At 49.1% G+C, this 16,271-nt stretch overlaps 2 protein-coding genes across 9 annotated transcripts in view; one reads left to right on the plus strand and one right to left on the minus strand.

The window, feature by feature from the left end:
• The window catches only part of Ralgps1 (Ral GEF with PH domain and SH3 binding motif 1), a 231,255-nt gene that overhangs the window by 73,606 nt on the left and 141,378 nt on the right, over positions 1-16,271 (minus strand). The window lies entirely within an intron of this gene.
• Positions 11,550-16,271, plus strand: part of LOC109684537 (angiopoietin-related protein 2) — a 36,988-nt gene continuing 32,266 nt past the window's right edge. For both annotated transcript variants that reach the window (XM_074053176.1, XM_074053175.1), the window contains exon 1: positions 11,550-12,028. The gene's annotated coding sequence lies outside the window, so the exon portion shown is untranslated. The remainder of the gene's footprint in view (positions 12,029-16,271) is intronic.

Here is a 16,271-nt window from a genome sequence, read left to right on the forward strand (position 1 = left end):
AAACTAGGAATAAAAGGAAAGTACCTCAGCATAATAAAGGCTGTGTATGACAAACCTATAACCTACATCATACTAAATGGGGAAAAACTGAAACCATTTCCTTTAAAGTCAGGAACAAGACAAAGGTGTCCACTCTCTCCATTGGCTATTCAATATAGTGCTTGAATTCTTAGCCAGAGCAGTAAAGGCACAACTGAGAAGTAAAAGGGATTCAAACAGGACAGAGAGAAACAAATTGTCCCTATTCGCAGATGATATGCTCCTACACTTAAATGAACCTAAAGACTCCACCAAAAACTCCTGGATGTAATAAACACTTTCCACAAAGTAGCAGGATACAGAATCCACTGACAAAAATCTGTAGTTTTTCTATATACCAAGAATGAACAGCCTGAGAAGAAATCAGGAAAATATTCACATTCACGATAGCCCCCCCAAATACCAAGGAATAAACTCAACTAAGGAGATGCAAGACCTCTACAATGAAAACTATGAAACATTGAAGAAAGAAATTGAAGAAGATATAGAAGACAAAATCTTCCATGCTCCTGGACTGAGAGAATTAATATCCAACCAAAAGAAATCCAGAGATTCAGTGCAATCCCCATCACAACTCCAGTGTTGCTTTTCACAGACATAGAAAAATAAATCAGAAAATTTAAATGAAAGCATGAAAGACCCTGAATAGCCAAAGCAATCCTGAGTAAACACAGTGATGTTGAAAGTATCATAATATCCGAATTCAAATTATGCTGCAGAGCCACAATAACAAAACAGCATGGTACTGGCACAAAAATAGACATATAGACTAATGGAACAGAACAGAAAAACCAGAAATAAACCCACACAGCTGATTTTCAACAAAGGTGTCAAAAGTATATGTTGGAGAAAAGACAGCCTCTTCAACAAACGGTCTTGGGAAAACTGGATATCCACGTGTAGAAGACTGAAACTAGATTCCTCTCTCACCCTGTACACAAGTTAGTTCAAAATAAGCAAAGATCTTAATGTAATATCTGAAACTCTGAAATTACACAGGAAAACAGGGAAGTCAGTTGAAGATACAGGTGTACTTTCTGAATAGGACTCCAATTATTCAGGAAGTGACAAATGGGATTGTACCAAGTTAAAAAGCTTCTGAGCATCAAAAGAAACAATTACCAGAACGAAGAGATAGTCTACAGAATGGGAAAAAAATCTTTACTAGCTATTCATTGGCAAAAGGTTAATACCAGAATATATATGGAGCTCCAAAAATTAAATACCAAAAGAACAATCCATTTAACAAATGGTGAAATGAACTGAACAGACGGTTCTCAAAGAAGCACAAATGGCAAATAAACACACGAGGAAATGCTCAGCATCTTGGCCAGAAAGGAAGAGCAAGCCAAAACGACACTGAGCTCCTTCCACCTCATCCTGCTCAGGACTGCAGCCATCAAGAAAACAAACAACACTTCAAAACCCAGTCCTACCGAAGGAAAACAAAAACGCCAAATGCTGGCGAAGATGTGGGGGAAAAGGAACCCTCATATGCTGTTGGTGGGAATGTGTACTAGTGCAGCCACTATGGACCCCCATAGGGAGTTCCTCAAAAAGCTAAAAATAGAACTACTGAATGATCTTTCTATACCACTAGTGAGCATATAGCTCAAAGAATATAAGTCAGCATACAATAGAGACACCTGCACATCCATGTTTATAGCAGTACTAGTCACAATAGCCAAGCTATGGAATCAGCCTGGGTGCCCACCAGTCAATGAACAGATAAAGAATAATGAGGCATATATGCACAATGGAGTATTATTCAGCCATCAAGAAGAATGGAATTATGTAGTTTGCAGGAAGAAGTAAGGTTATAGAGCTTCATCTTCTACCTGGCACAGCATGGCCATAAACTTCATAGTAGGCATGGCTGTCATTATAGCTTACAAGCATTTTCAAAACCCAGAGGTAACCAAGCAAAGGTAACCAAGGAGGTCTTGGGTGGGGTAAGGTCCAGGTCACCGGCTCGGTGTTCTTCGGGCTGCTCCCAACTCTGCCGAGGAGCCTAACACAGTGCCAGGTGTATAAGAGGGCCAGAACATGAGCGTGGGTTTCGCTGAATGGATGGTCTCTTAATTTCAAGACTCTATTTATTTGCTACTCATTATTAGGGATGTGTTCTGAATACAGATTTAAGGTGCATTTTGTCTAGCAATCAAAAGAGACTGAGGGTCTTTAAAAAAGGAAAAAAGGAGAGACCACTGTGTGTGGAAGGTAGGCAGCCCCCATCCCTGTGGGGTGGCTGGTGGGCGGGAGCCAGCAGCTGTCTCCTGGCGCCTGGCGTAGCTAGATGGAATTGGATGGCGATGTGAATACTTTCTTTCTTAAGTGAAGCTCTTCTCTGTGTGTGCTGAATCACAGCATTCATGGGGGGCACAGGACAAGAGCATTGGCTACGTGGATCCCAGGCGTGAGACAGGCAGCCAGGAGGCCAGACAGGACCAACGCTCAGGGAGGAGAGCAACGTGAAACCGGCCATGTTGTCCCTCTGAGCCCTGTCGTGGGTGCTTGGGGGTGGGGGGATGGGAAATGAACACTCTGACCACAGACCTCAGCAGCAGAAAGACCAGGCCCAAAATAGGCCGAGTGTCTGGGCGTCAGCTGGGATTCGCCCCTTCCAGCAAGTCACGGCTCAAGCACTCTGTTTACCAAACACTTCTGCACACAGAAACCAGAGACAGTGTGGGGGTGGGGAGGGACCCATGGGTGGATTTTAGGTGGTAGAAGCTTCTCTCACCTGTGAGTGGGAGGGTGAAGGGCTGGCTGCTCAGAGCAAGCCTGGCAGAGGAAAGGTGAAGGCTTGGTGGGGTTTGTCCCTACTGGGTTGGCCCCACTCCATACAGCTCCAGGCTGGCAGACAGGGTTAAGGGTGACATCAATCTGTGAAGGCGGCGCTGTGGAGGATGCCACCTTGGCACACTCCCGAGCTCATGAGAACCAGAACCAGATGAGTGTGGCAACTCCCAGCTGAAGGTTGAGCTGCTCCTCCAAGGGCTGCAGGAGGAGGGGGCTCCAGCAGTGAAAGCCTGGGCATGATTCGCACCTACCAGGCTGCTCTTTTCTCCCTGGGGGGTGGGGCTGTGGGGCGCTGTGGGGAGAAGGCAGCCTTCCTGGGGTGTACTGGGTCTCCTTCTCTGCCCTCCTCTTGTCCTCATGGGCCCCTTCCTGGCCCCTCTGCAGATGTGGACAGGGACAGGGTGAAGCACCTGACATGCACCTGTATCCATGGTCACAGAACTCTGTGAGGCTGGCGCTGTTGAAACCCTGCTTCATAGAGGAGACACTGGAGAACAGAGAAGTGACATGATAGCTTATAAGTGGTGGAGCTGGGATTTGAACCCAAAGTCAGGATCCAGAGCCCCATACTCCACACCAGTACACTAGCCTGCCTGGCTGGATGATGATGATGATGACGACAATGAGAAAAAAATAACAGACTTCCTATGGCACAGGCACTTTGGATACCTTTAACTGTTGTGCTGACCCTCTGGAATACAGGTATTATTTTTATCCCTAACTTGCAAAGGGGGAAGATGAAGCACTAACTGTAAGCTATTTGCCCAGAGCCATTTGACTGGCAAGGGCAGGCCCAGGGTTCAAACCTGGATCCCTCTGACTCAGCACTCACACTGTGCCACCAGGCCCTTCACTTACCCACCCACATGTATCAGGCTCTTGGTTGGGCACTGGAGCCCCAATGGCAATGAGGTGGCCCACCTGTCCTTCTAGCCTGCCAGCAAGGGAAGAATATCAATCCCACCCTCTCAGAAAACTGAAATTCCACCTGCACAGCAAAAGGGTCCCTGGTCTGAGCAGTACTTCAGAAGGTGTCTTGCTGTTTTGGTGGATAATTTACAGAAGGAATTCCTATACGATGATTAGCTTTTTCAGGCTTTTCTTTCCTATTCTTACCAGGAAGGCAACTGGAAATCAGGAACATGTTGATGAAATCGGTCATGTGCTTAGTCCAGGCAACACTGCTTTTTCCCAGGGTCAGTGACACCCAGAGGAGGACAGAATGAGACAGCTAGTTCCCAGGAAATATCTGGGAAAAGCCAAACCACGCTTTTCCTTCATGGTCTAGGACCAGCATCTGAATACAGGAAATAGCCCTCAGTAGCAGGGTATGGTCACAGCTGTTCTTGTGAACTTGTTAGAACTAAATGCCCCATTCCACCTACAGTACCATACTGTGGGGGTGGGGGTCAGCAAACTGTGCTTTCACCACCCTCTGTTAATTTTGAAGCTGCTAAAGCTTGGGAACACTGTTTCAAGACAGACTAAAGTGATGTGCACGAGAGACCCAATGTCAGTTGAGCATCTACTATGTGTCACCTTGCTATGCACTAACTCTGGGCATAAACAGAATTATTGTATAGGTGAAGAAACAGGTTGGGAGTATCCCTAAATTGACCTACTTCACAGTGCTGGGAAGTCTATCAAGAGTATGGACTTTGGGAGGTGTGCTCAAGTGGTAGAGAGCCTGCCTTGCAAGCACAAGGCTCTGAGTTCAAACCCCAGTACCGCCAAATAAACAAAAAAGCAAGAGCATGCACTTTTGCTCCCCACAGCTCAGATCCAAACCCTGGCTTTGCTGCTACTGTTGTGTGGAAGTCACCTGCCCAAACTGGCTGAGGGAGCTGCCTAGTCAGTTGGGATGGAAGACGGTGAGAGCCTCTCCTGGAAGGTACTGTTTTGAGGACTCAAATGAGCTAATCCACGTGGAGGGCCTCCCACTGGGCCAGGCCCATATGAGAGTGTGGCAGGCAGCAGTTGTTACATAAGGGTGGAGGTCGTGTAAGCCCTGTGGCTGTGGAGCACACAGATGCTCTAGCATGGAGTCTCAGGGACTTCACTCACCAGAGAGCCCTTTAGGACAGGTTAGTGCCACTTGCAAAGAACTCTATCAAGCTTTAGGACCTCAGCTGACAAGAAGCAATTAATGAGGAGAGGATGAGGGGCTGGGAAAGGAAGGCGTTTGCTAGGGAGAGCCGGAAAAGCAACAACAAACACAGCTGCCTGGGGTTTATGGGGCTCCTGAAAGCAGCACCCTCCCCAGGGACAGCCATAGTAAAGCCAGTCTGTTCAACATGACTGAGTCATGCAGGAAGGCCAACAGTGTGATCAGCCAGAGTTGACAGAGGCCAGCGAGCATGTGTGCCTGGGTGTCCATGTGCCTCTGTGTAAAAGGCCTAACAAGGATGGATGAAAATTTTAAAACACTGCATACTTAAAGAGACAACCTTGTAGTTTTCCAGCCAATCAGTCAGTTATCTAAAACAACTTGTCCCTTGGGGCACAGAGAGCTAAGGGCTTTCGGTCACAGTAGCAGTTAACCCAGAGGCTGAGATGGCAGACTGTCTCCATTCGCCACTGGCTTCCTGTGTGGCCCTGGATAATGCAGTTCACTTATACCTCAGTTTTTGCATCTGGAAACTGGGAAATAAAAGATGACCCATCTCATAGAGTTGTTGTGAGGATCAGAGAATGCTCAATAAATGTGAAGTGATTTTTGGGGTGTATGCACATACACCATCTTTCCAAAGCCTGCTTTCCACCATGTTAGAAAGATTCTTTTCTTTGGTTAAGCAGACTTCCTACCCAGGCCGTAGGCAAAGGAAGGTGCAGATAAGTACTCCTTTAATTAAATGACTATTAATTAAACAGAGACAAATATGCAAACCAGAAAAGAGAAAACTACAGGAAAGCTCTCTGGCGAGACACAAAACAACTGATGCCCTTCAGAGGATCCAAGATAACGGGGTTCCAAACTACTAAAGGAGGACAGCTAGGATTTATTGAGCACCGACTGTGTGCCAGATATCGTACTGGGTACTCACATTCACAGACTTGCTCATTCCTCCCAGCCATCCTGGGAAGGTGATAGTACTGTCTCCAGTTTCAGTTGAGGAAACCGAACCAGGGGAGGATAGGTAAACTCAGAAGTCCCAAGGTTAAAAAGTGGTGGTGAAATTCAAAGCCAGGCCTGGCCAATTCCCCACAGCACTAACACAGTGATGGTCCAGCATGGAGAGAGCTGCTGATACGTGTGCCCTTTCTCTCTCTCTTATGCCACCCTCTCATTTCCTGTTAGTACCTGCTATTGGCTGGCCCTAACCCAAAACCAGAAGTCAATCCATACAGGTCAGGGTGCCAACACAGCAGATTTGAGGCAGTGCATGGAGAACACTAGCAGAGAGGGAATGCCTGAACACTGCTCTCCAGGATTCTAGCCCCAGAGCTAGGACTTACCTGGCTCCGCCCAGGGATGGGGAGAGGAACGAAGTAGGGGTAGTCTGGAGGCTGGCAGGGCTGATGCAAGCCTCCTGCATGGCTACCCTTTTTTTGTAGGGCTTATGTAAGGTCCCTGAGGCCCCTGCAATTGGCCTGACCTGTAGTTGGAAACTCCTGCTGGCTATGCCAGCACCTCTGCCTGGTAAGCCTCCTGCTCTCATTCTTGGGAAGCTCACTTTATCAGGCTTTTGCCAGAAGCCCTCGGTTATCTGCTCAGCTGCCTCCCTGGGTCCCAGGAAAGGTAAACAAGGTCAAGCAACAGCTTGGCTGCTCTTTGGGACAAGGATTTTAGCAACTATCTCTGTAGGGGGGTTGTAATCCTCCCCCATCATAAAACTGCCCCCAGTCCCTCATCTCCAGTTTGGAACAAAGATCCTGTCTGGCCCAGGTTCCAGAAATGGCAATATATATTTTTTTAAAAATTATATTGGATGGGAAAATTTCTGTGATGTTTTGGTTATGAAGAAACAAAGAAAACCAGTTAACTACAACAGGGTCTCTACTCTCAGTGGGCCCCAGCTCAGCTGCAGCAGGAGAGCTGTGACGAGACTAAATGAGCATTCCTTCAAATACTGTCCTGAGAAAACATGAAAACCAGTCAGCTAAGTCTCAGCAAATTGGCTTGGGACAAATTGACCCAGAGCCCTAACTCTGGAGCCCAACTGGACCTTTATCAGTATTTGTTGACTGAATAACAAACATGCTTGACTGTTAGGTGATGCCCACACTTAAGGAAGGGTGCTGCCCTGACACTGTTCTCTGATGGGGCGTTGAGAAGTCAGGAATGAAACGAGTCACATGTGAGCAAATGACTCATTCTCAGAGATGCTTTAAAACTGAGCTTGCACCCTGTTCTGACATCTGGGTAGATTTAACTAGCAAGCAGTTAGAAGGCACAGTGTTCTCAAAGGGCATTCTGTGCGTCTGGCTAGCCTCGGTGCCACTGGACAGTAGCACTGCCTTGGAATCTTCCACAGACACAAGGCTTCTAACTTCTCCCCACCAGAGCCCCTGCTTGGCACAGGGCAGCTAGTCACAGGACCTGCCACTCTGCTCCAGGAGAGGAGGGACCAGCTGGCTCGCTCTCAGCTTAGAGGCAGCTGTCTTATTACATTGGTGTGGACAGAGACTTTGGCAGTTCCACAGACTTCCTGATGCTGGAACACTCCCCCAGGCTTTCCATGACCAGCGGACAAAGAGAGGAGGGGCCTTTATCTTTTAGTCCCTTAATCATGGGCCAACCTCACTGGAGTTTTGAATCTGACAAGTCCTCCACTGTAAAATGTGTCATATTCTAATAGAAAGAAAAAAGTCTGCCAATTATACTATGGTGTGCCTTTGGCTAAAAGATGCCTCCTGATTTCAGAGACCTTAAAACGTGTTACAATTGAAAAAATGCAATTTGTTTTCAGGACAACTGTTTTCTTCTTAGTTTTGATGTAGGTTTTAATCCAAGTCTCACTGCTTTCTGGTTGTATGCCCTGATGCCAGGAATTTCACTTTGATAAGCCTCCATCTGCTTGGTACAGAACAGAATCACAATACTTCTTCATAGGGTTTTGAGAGGTATGTCAGACAGTTTTCTGTCACTGTGACAAAACTCCTGAAACAATCAACTTATAAGGAGAAAAGGTTTACTTCAGCTCATGGTTTCAGAAGTTTTAGTCCATGGGTGTTTGGTCTTGTTGTGTTGGGTCTGTGGCAAAGTAGAATATCATGGAAGGAGCACATGGTGGAGGAGTTCACTTCATGGTGGCCATGATGCAAAGACAGAGGAAGAGTAGAGGCCAGGATTCCAATATTCCCTCCAATATTTGGCATGCCACAAATGACCTAACTTCCTCCTAGTAGGCCCCACCCCCTAAAGGTTCAAACAGCATCATGGGCTGGGGACTAAGCCTTCAGCACATGGGCCTTTGGGGGACATTCAAGATTCAAACTATAACAAGAGGAGAAAATGAACTGATACCTATAAAATGTTGGGATGATGCTCTACAAGTCATGAGAGCACAGTACATCTCTTTCACTTGCTAGTGCCCAGGGAAGGACCCTGAGATGGACCAACCTATGACTTCTTAGGGCTGATGTTCCCCAGCAGACTACAACCAAGATCAGATGGTCTGAGAACCACCGACCATCTGATTAGATTTAGGTGGGCACCAATAGCAGCAAGAAGATGAAGACTGAGTGAAAAGACAACTTCCATTGGCATGCTCCTGAAGTGGAGGAGTAGACTATATTGAATTAACTCCCTGATTAATGATAGTCATATACTCATGACAATATGCATGAAACAATGACCTGAATGTCCTGGGGAACAACCAAAAGCAGAGACACTGGAAGAGACATGGTTCTGGAGAATGGGAAAGCACACTAGGGCACTTCCTGGTGTATGGAGGTGCACAGAAGTATAGAACTGAAACAGAAAGTCTCACTGTCTGGGGAGAAAATAAAGGGGTTGGACTTTGAGACTGGAGATTGAAAGGAAAAATAGCAGAAGGGAGAGGGTTAGAGAAGGGGGTGCTCCAATATTACTGAAGAAATTCTCCTCCAGTCCTTAGCTAACCCCTAAATTGTATACATTTGGAGAGAGACTCCAAGGACCACAATAGAAAGCAGGAGCTGGGAGGAAGAAACTTTAGCAATTTCCTGGAAGATGCAGCTTGGAGTTCAAGTCTTACCAGGTTAAAGCTGCTTACTGAACACGTAAGGCTTTTGATTTAGTCTCAGAAAGGCCATGCCTTACAAGTAAGCCTCCGACTAAGGATTATGTCTAGGGCTATGGACAAACCAAAATAAAGCTTCCTAAACAAAGCCTAAAAACCAAGCCTCTACCAAGTCAAGTAATTAACTCCCTGATAGAACAAAACACAATGTTCTTTACAGGAAGACAAGTAGATACAGTCTCTTCAATGTGTCATCCCTGATACCCAGTATATGATAAAAAGATACAGACATCTGAAGAAGCAAGATAATATAACCCTCAATCAAGAGGGAAGAAAAAGTCGGAAAGGTCAGATCCGCTTCCAACCCAAATGCTGGAATTAGTAGGCGAGGATTTAAAAATGGCCATTATAAATGAGCACAGGTCTCAACACTGTCTCGCTCAACACCTTTCAGTGGTTTATTGGGATTAAGTTCAATCTCTGTAACAGGGTCTCATCTTTTCTGCTTGGTCAAACTGCTCTTCCCTCAGCTCTACAAAAAAAAGTTCCTATAATTGCTCTTGCCTCAGAGTCTGATGTAGTTACCATGCTGTGTAACAAATGACACCAAACCCAAGCAGCCTAAAACAACTACTTCATTATACTCATGGGTGCAGTGGGTCAGGAATGTGGACACTGAACAGTGGAATGATTTATCTCTGCTCCCTCACATCTGAGGTGTCAACAGAAAGATTCTATAGGTGAGAGTAATGCAGCAGCTGGGAGTGACCCGATGGAATCATGGAGCCAATTCTGCCTATCACATGCACAGCCTCTGCACATGGCTTTCTGAACTTCTCAGGCTCTGGTTTGGCTCAAGCCTCCAGAAGAGAGGGCCTCAGAGAACAGGACAGAAGTTGCACTGCATGTTCTCTACTGGCCTTGGAAATCAGGTAGTGATATTTCACTGCATTCTATTGCAATAAAGAAAGTCACAAACCCACTCAGATTCAAAAGGACAAACAGGATACAGACGCCACCACCTCTCAAAGCGAGAACTGTCAAGGTCTTCTTGTGGCCTGGGAGATAATACGACTGTCTTTGAAGAAGCAATCTGCTATAGAGTCTTTACCCACTCCTCTCTGCCCAGGTTATCATCTGTCCACCAAGTCACCTGCTAATTCTGAGCAATTTCTAGCTTAAGCACAGCTTAGTCAGTTATTGGCCCTGACTCCTCCAGTCCAGGCTCAGCCAGGTCTACCTGTGAGATACTCCCTCGACACCCAGCACTTCTTATACACCGTGCTCTGCCTCCCAGCTCAACTGCTGGCTCTCAGGGGACAGGAACCTTGGTTGGCTAAGAGTAAGCTCCCAAAAAACATAGCAGGGTGGGGAAGGGAAGGAAGAAGGAAGAGGAGGGAGGGACAGAGAGAGAGAGAGAGAGAGAGAGATGAGAGAGGGAACGCGGGAGAAAGACAAAGACACGTCAGCCTCCCAGTGTTTACCTCAGGCTGCAGAATATAGGGGCCCCCAGCCTGTTATGGGTACAGCTCAAAGAGAAGGATTTAGCTCCATCCCATGTGTATCTACCGATCTCAAATCCTAGTCCATCATGCCCCATCCCATCATCTCCCAGGATCTCTCCAGGCCCTGGGATGAAACCCAGAATGGCTGACATCTTCACCCTCATGGTAGAGGAGGGAGTACTTCTGACTATATAATCCAGCTCCCTGCTGATGTGGTGTCCTGGAAGGACTAGGGTCTCTATTAAGAAGGGAAGGGACTGACAGATGGAAAAGGGAAAGAACACTCAGAGCTCACCTAACATGGTCAACTCAGTGCTGAGGACTACGCTGGGCTCTAGCATTTGTTCATAGAACAGGTCACAGGTGATGGACTACAGAGGCTGGCAGGATCATACAGCAGAGGCTCAGAATTTGAGACCCATGGTTCCTTGACCTCATGCAAACCCTTTCATGAAGGATCTCAGGGAAGCCTCCGCTGCAGTCTTGGGTAGCTGACCACTAGCGGCACTTGGCTTATGTATTGCTGCAGGTGAGGAAGCCCAAGTGATGACTCAGGTGGAAAGTGACAGCTTTTTTCCAGCTGGCCTCCCACCTCCAATCATGTATATCCACTGTCCGGAGCCACTGCATCCAGCTAACCTCCAGCTGTGGGCTCCCTTCCTCAGAGTTGGGAGAGGAGAATGAGGCCTCTGAGAAGGGGGCTGAAAAGGAGAGGCCACAGGCCCACCGGCTGGCCCGGGATGGGGCTCCTGGGGGCAGCATACTAGGGCGGGGGGCAGGCAGGGGAAGGCTAGCTCCCAGGGGGTAGCACAGCCATGTGCACAGCTGCAGCAGATCTAAACTCATTACCTGAGTCAAAGGGGAAGCGCTCTGCCTCTGCAGAGCGCCCTGGGAGCTGCTGGGCTTTGGGGAGCCAGGAGTGGAGCTGGCCAGGCTGCCTGTGCCAAGGAAGGAGGGGGCCAAGGAGGCTGCCAAAGCTGGCTGGCGGGAGGGGCCAGGCCAGCTGGGGCTGGAGCTAGTGTGACATCACCAGGCGGCCCGCCCCGTCTGGGGCTGAGGGGAGGCCCGGAGCCTTTCTGGGCCTGGGGGATCCTCTTGCACTGGTGGGTGGAGAGAAGCGCCTGCAGCCAACCAGGGTCAGGCTGTGCTCACAGTTTCCTCTGGCGGCATGTAAGGGCTCCACAAAGGAGTTGGGAGTTCAACTGAGGTGCTGCAGTCGGCCTGAGGATGGACCCCAAGCTCTGAGCAGTGCTGCCTGAGCTGGGACCTGCCGAGCATGGCACTGAGGCAGCTGCTGGCCGTGCTGTGAGGGAAAAGCCCTGTGGTGCTCCGGCTAGCCCCCGCCCAGTCCCGGAACGGGCTGTGAGGCAGAGGCCAGTGAGGCAGGGCTGCAAAGCTGAGGCCAGTCGGCCTGCAACTTGGGACCTCAGTGGAGGCCATGGACGAGCTGCACCGCTGACAGCAGGGCATGGTGAAGCATGTGAGGAGCTGTCCCGGGAGCCAAGGAGGAGGGAAGAGGTAAGGGACCAGCTCTCAGCTCTGTGGCAGCAAGGGGCAGGGGGCGAGGGGCAGCAGCTGGCCCTCTGGCTGGGCTCAAAAGCCCTGTCCCCTTCAGCTGGGGTTGTGTGCAGCTGGATCCCAAGAGGGGCACTCCCTGCTTTCACTTGAAGCTAAACAAGGCATCTGCCCAGGCAGGACTGTGGACACATGGACAGGGGTGGTGTCTGGGGCACAGGCCCGGACATTGAGGACTTTATCAGTGAGCCCTGTTCCCCTCGTTCAGACAAAGAGCCTTTGGGTGAAGGCAGACAGCTAGTGGGCACAGGGCAGCAGCCAGGGGTGTGTGTAGGTGTGTGTTGGAGGGGGCAGCAGGCTGAGAGCTGCAGGGTAGCAGAGGACTTGGTGAGTCCATCTTCAGGCGTGGGCTCCTACACACCCAGGCTAGGGGATATGCCAAGGCAGAAGCAGAACCAAATGCAGTCTGGGGCAGCTGGGGGCCCTTGTTCAGAAGTTCCTTGAGGCCGGCCAGCCCTGCTTACATCCCTCCAGCTGGCGAGGAGTCAGGCGTCCTGTGCAGGATGGAACCCTGCTGAGACTGGGACAAAGTGCTGCCCTGCCTTTCCCTCCGAACACAAAGATGCCTGGCCCCTCCTAGCAATGGATAACCCCTAGGTCTCCCACCAAGGGGATGTGGCCAAGAAAGAGGGAGGTCAGGCCTCACTGGCAGCCTCACAGGAGGACAGTGCAGGCACCACATGCTGAGTGCCTTGAAAGCGCTCGGCATTAGATAACATTTCCAAACCGAAATTCTTCGCTGATCCTTCCCTTCTTCCCGTGATATGGGTGTCACAGGTCAGCTATGGCCTCTGCTGTGGGATTATGAGAGCTCCCAGAGGCCAGTTCGGTTACTCAGAAAAGGATCTCTTTTCACTGGAGCTCTGAGGAAAGTTGAGCACTCCACTTCTGAAGCCAGCCAAATGCTCTCCACACGGATTTTCCCAAGTGCAGGCAGAGTAGGGCAGAGCTCATGAGCTGGCTTCAACTCCTAGCTCTTCTGTGTACTAGCCAGGTGGCTCTGGCAGAATACCTAGGCTTTTTAAGCTTCAGTTTCCTGATCTGTGAAATGGGACAGTAATAGTGTCTATCTCAGTAACAGCTGAGCAGGTGCTGCCTATTCACAGGATTCTCACAACCACCCTACAACAGACACTGTTATCTATCCCCATCTCATAGCTGAGAAAACCAAGGATGTGCTGTGCCCTAGGCCACGTGGCCAGTTGGTGCCAGCACCAGGACTTCAGACCAGGTGTGGCTCTGGGGCCCTCTGAGCCACACTCCACTGCTTTTTAGGAGTAGCACAGGTCCTTAGGCCTTAGCATGGTGCCTGGTGTGCGGCAAACTCTGAGAAACACTTGTCACAATCAGAACACCACAGAGGGAACAATGAGGACCCAAACTCTCTCCCTGTTCTTGACGCTTTCTGCTAAGGTTTTTGGAAACCTTACCCAGAAGGCAGAGCCAATGCTGTGGCCTCTACCACTGCTCACCCTGAGGCACCTTCCAGGAGCCCGAGGTTTTATGTCCTGGATTTGGGGCTAACTTCAGTACATGTGCATTTTGGAAGTCTGCACTAAGGAAACATGCACACAAAGACCTTGACACCCCCGCCCCCAGACTCTACCCTCCACCTGCAGGGAACAAGTGGCCGGGCCTATCTGGGAGCTGCAGAGGGATGGGCACGGAGTGGCCACTGCCAAGCCTGGCCATGGTGGTGGATCTTACACCACACAACACTGGTACAGCTCAGCCCAGGACAGCTACCGTGTCCTGTGGCCCCAGAGGTCCCAGAGGGCTCCCCAAGCACTGGCATTTTGAAAGCTGCTGCAAAATACGTGCTTCTCCAGCACAGGTCTCAGGGGCTGTTGAAGTCACAGGTTTCCTGCTGCAGCCAGGACTTGATGGCTGTCACTGTGCTCCCTGCGCAGCTCAGGCTGAGTAGGAGCTCTGTCTGACTTTGTGGGCCTGACGAACACAAGTGGATTATTGCTCAGTAAAGGCAATCTTGGTGGAACAGACAAAACTGTGCAGAACATGTTGTCTGGGAGGGTGCCACACATCACTGCTGCAAGCTCATGGGCAAAGCAAGGATCCCACACTGGTTTGTAAAGTACCACTGAGCTGAGTGAGGCAGGTACCTGTCTCATTTCATCCTCACCACATCCCTAGGAAGTAGGCTCTAGTTTCAGCATCCCACTTTACAGATGAGAAAATGAAGGCTCAGAGGTTAACTTGCCCAAGATCATGCAGTTGAGTGATTACATGAGACTCGAACCCCGTGATTATGTGAGCCTTCTTAACCTACTGCCTTGTGCAAGGTACCTCAACTTCTTTTGTCCTGACTTTGTCATGGGTCCCTACCCTGTATCCCCAGCAGAGAAGTCTGCTTTTGCTGCCTGGTAGAAGGCGGCCCCAGCCCATCTGAGAAGGGTGTGCTTACCCAGTTTCCATGCATCACTTACTCTCCATGGAAGTCTGCATAACAGTTATGCCTGTACAGAGGAGCCTCGGCACTTACAAAGCAGACCTGGCTGACTTCAAACACTCGTGTGCCTGGGTGCGCCACAGTGCTGGCCCCACCCCAGGTACCCTGGCACCAGAAGAGAGGGCAGGGCCTCGGGGAAGCATTTATCTGTGTGACTGAGGTACCACTTACTCTCTACTTGGGACTCCTTTAAGGCTTCAGGATTGGAGCTCACCGCCTCCCTGGGCTGCACTTGAGCAAGTCCTGAGCCCGCATCAGGGAGATGGCAACTGGTAGCTACAATAGAACAAACACAACAGACAACAGTTCTGCCCAGGGCAGGTACTTTCAGCCTCTGGCCTCTGAATCACAGCCCACTTGATCTGGAATGTTCACAACTAACAGCAGACAATGGGGGTGGAGCTCTGCTGTGTGGAGCCCATAGGCCAGCGGGACCAGGCAGGCGGATGGTAAATAATCCCACAGAGGTGTGAGTCATAAAGAGGAGGCCCCCAGAGCTAAGAAGGACCCCAATACGGGTGGTGGCGTTCCATTTTACAGAAGTAGAAATTGAGGTTCAGGGGGTGCAGCACCTCTCCTGCTGTCTTTCTACCAGGATACCAAAGGGGCTGGGGGGTATAGCTCAAGTGGTACAGCATTTACCTAGCATTCGCGAGGCCTTGGGTTCACTTCCCAGTATGGGGATGGGGGTACAGGGAGGGGGTCTGCAACCAAGAATTCCAACCCAATTCTGTGCCACTCTAGCCCAGCCTGCTGCCATCCTGCACACCATGTTTCAGAACCCTTAAGAAACAATCGATGCACTAAGTAGTGAATCTTTTCTGTGTTTTTATGTTAAATGTCCCAAAGAGAAGCCACTGGCAGCTTGCAGTTTGTGGTGACAAACAGGTTATGTCAGAAACTTCCTTTGGGAGCAGTTTCTATGACAAAACTGTATTCTCTCCTTCTCATGGACTGTCAGTCTTTTTTCTTTTTTTTAGTTTTTAACTGTTTTTATTTTTATTTTTATTTTTTTTCTTTTATTCACATGTGCATACAATGTTTGGGTCATTTCTTCCCCCTTCCCCCCTCCCCCTCTCGCTACCAGGCAGAAACTATTTTGCCCTTATCTCTAATTTTGTTGAAGAGAGAGTATAAGCAATAATAGGAAGGACCAAGGGTTTTTGCTAGTTGAGATAAGGATAGCTATACAGGGAGTTGACTTGCATTGCTTTCCTGTATGTGTGTGTTACCTTCTAAATTAATTCTTCTCGAACTAACCTTTTCTCTAGTTCCTGGTCCCCTTCTCCTATTGGTCTCTGTCGCTTTAAAGTATCTGCTTTCGTTTCTCTGCATTGAGGGCAACAAATGCCATCTAGGTTTTTGGGTGTCTTACCTGTCCCCATACCTCCCTTGTGTGCTCTCGCTTTATTGTGTGATCAGAGTCCTGTCTCCTTGTTGTGTTTACCTTTGATCTGTCAGCCTTATGAGTGACTTAATAACAGCTTTGGGGGGAGGGTTAAAATGTTACCATGTCCTGTTCCATGTATGTATCAACTGTGAGACACATTCTGATCACAGGAATGTTAAAATGTTGGGTGGGGAGCCAGGCCTCTGACAATTGTGCCATTATGCCAGGTGCATTCCCTGCTGAAATCAGTCTGTCTTGGGATCGGCAACCCCAGAGCCTCAGCCCCCTCTTCTGCCCAGTTCTCAGACAAGCAGGCAGAGACCTCATGG

This window comes from Castor canadensis, chromosome 13 (genome assembly GCF_047511655.1).
Source record: "Castor canadensis chromosome 13, mCasCan1.hap1v2, whole genome shotgun sequence".
NCBI classification, from domain to species: Eukaryota; Metazoa; Chordata; class Mammalia; order Rodentia; family Castoridae; genus Castor; species Castor canadensis.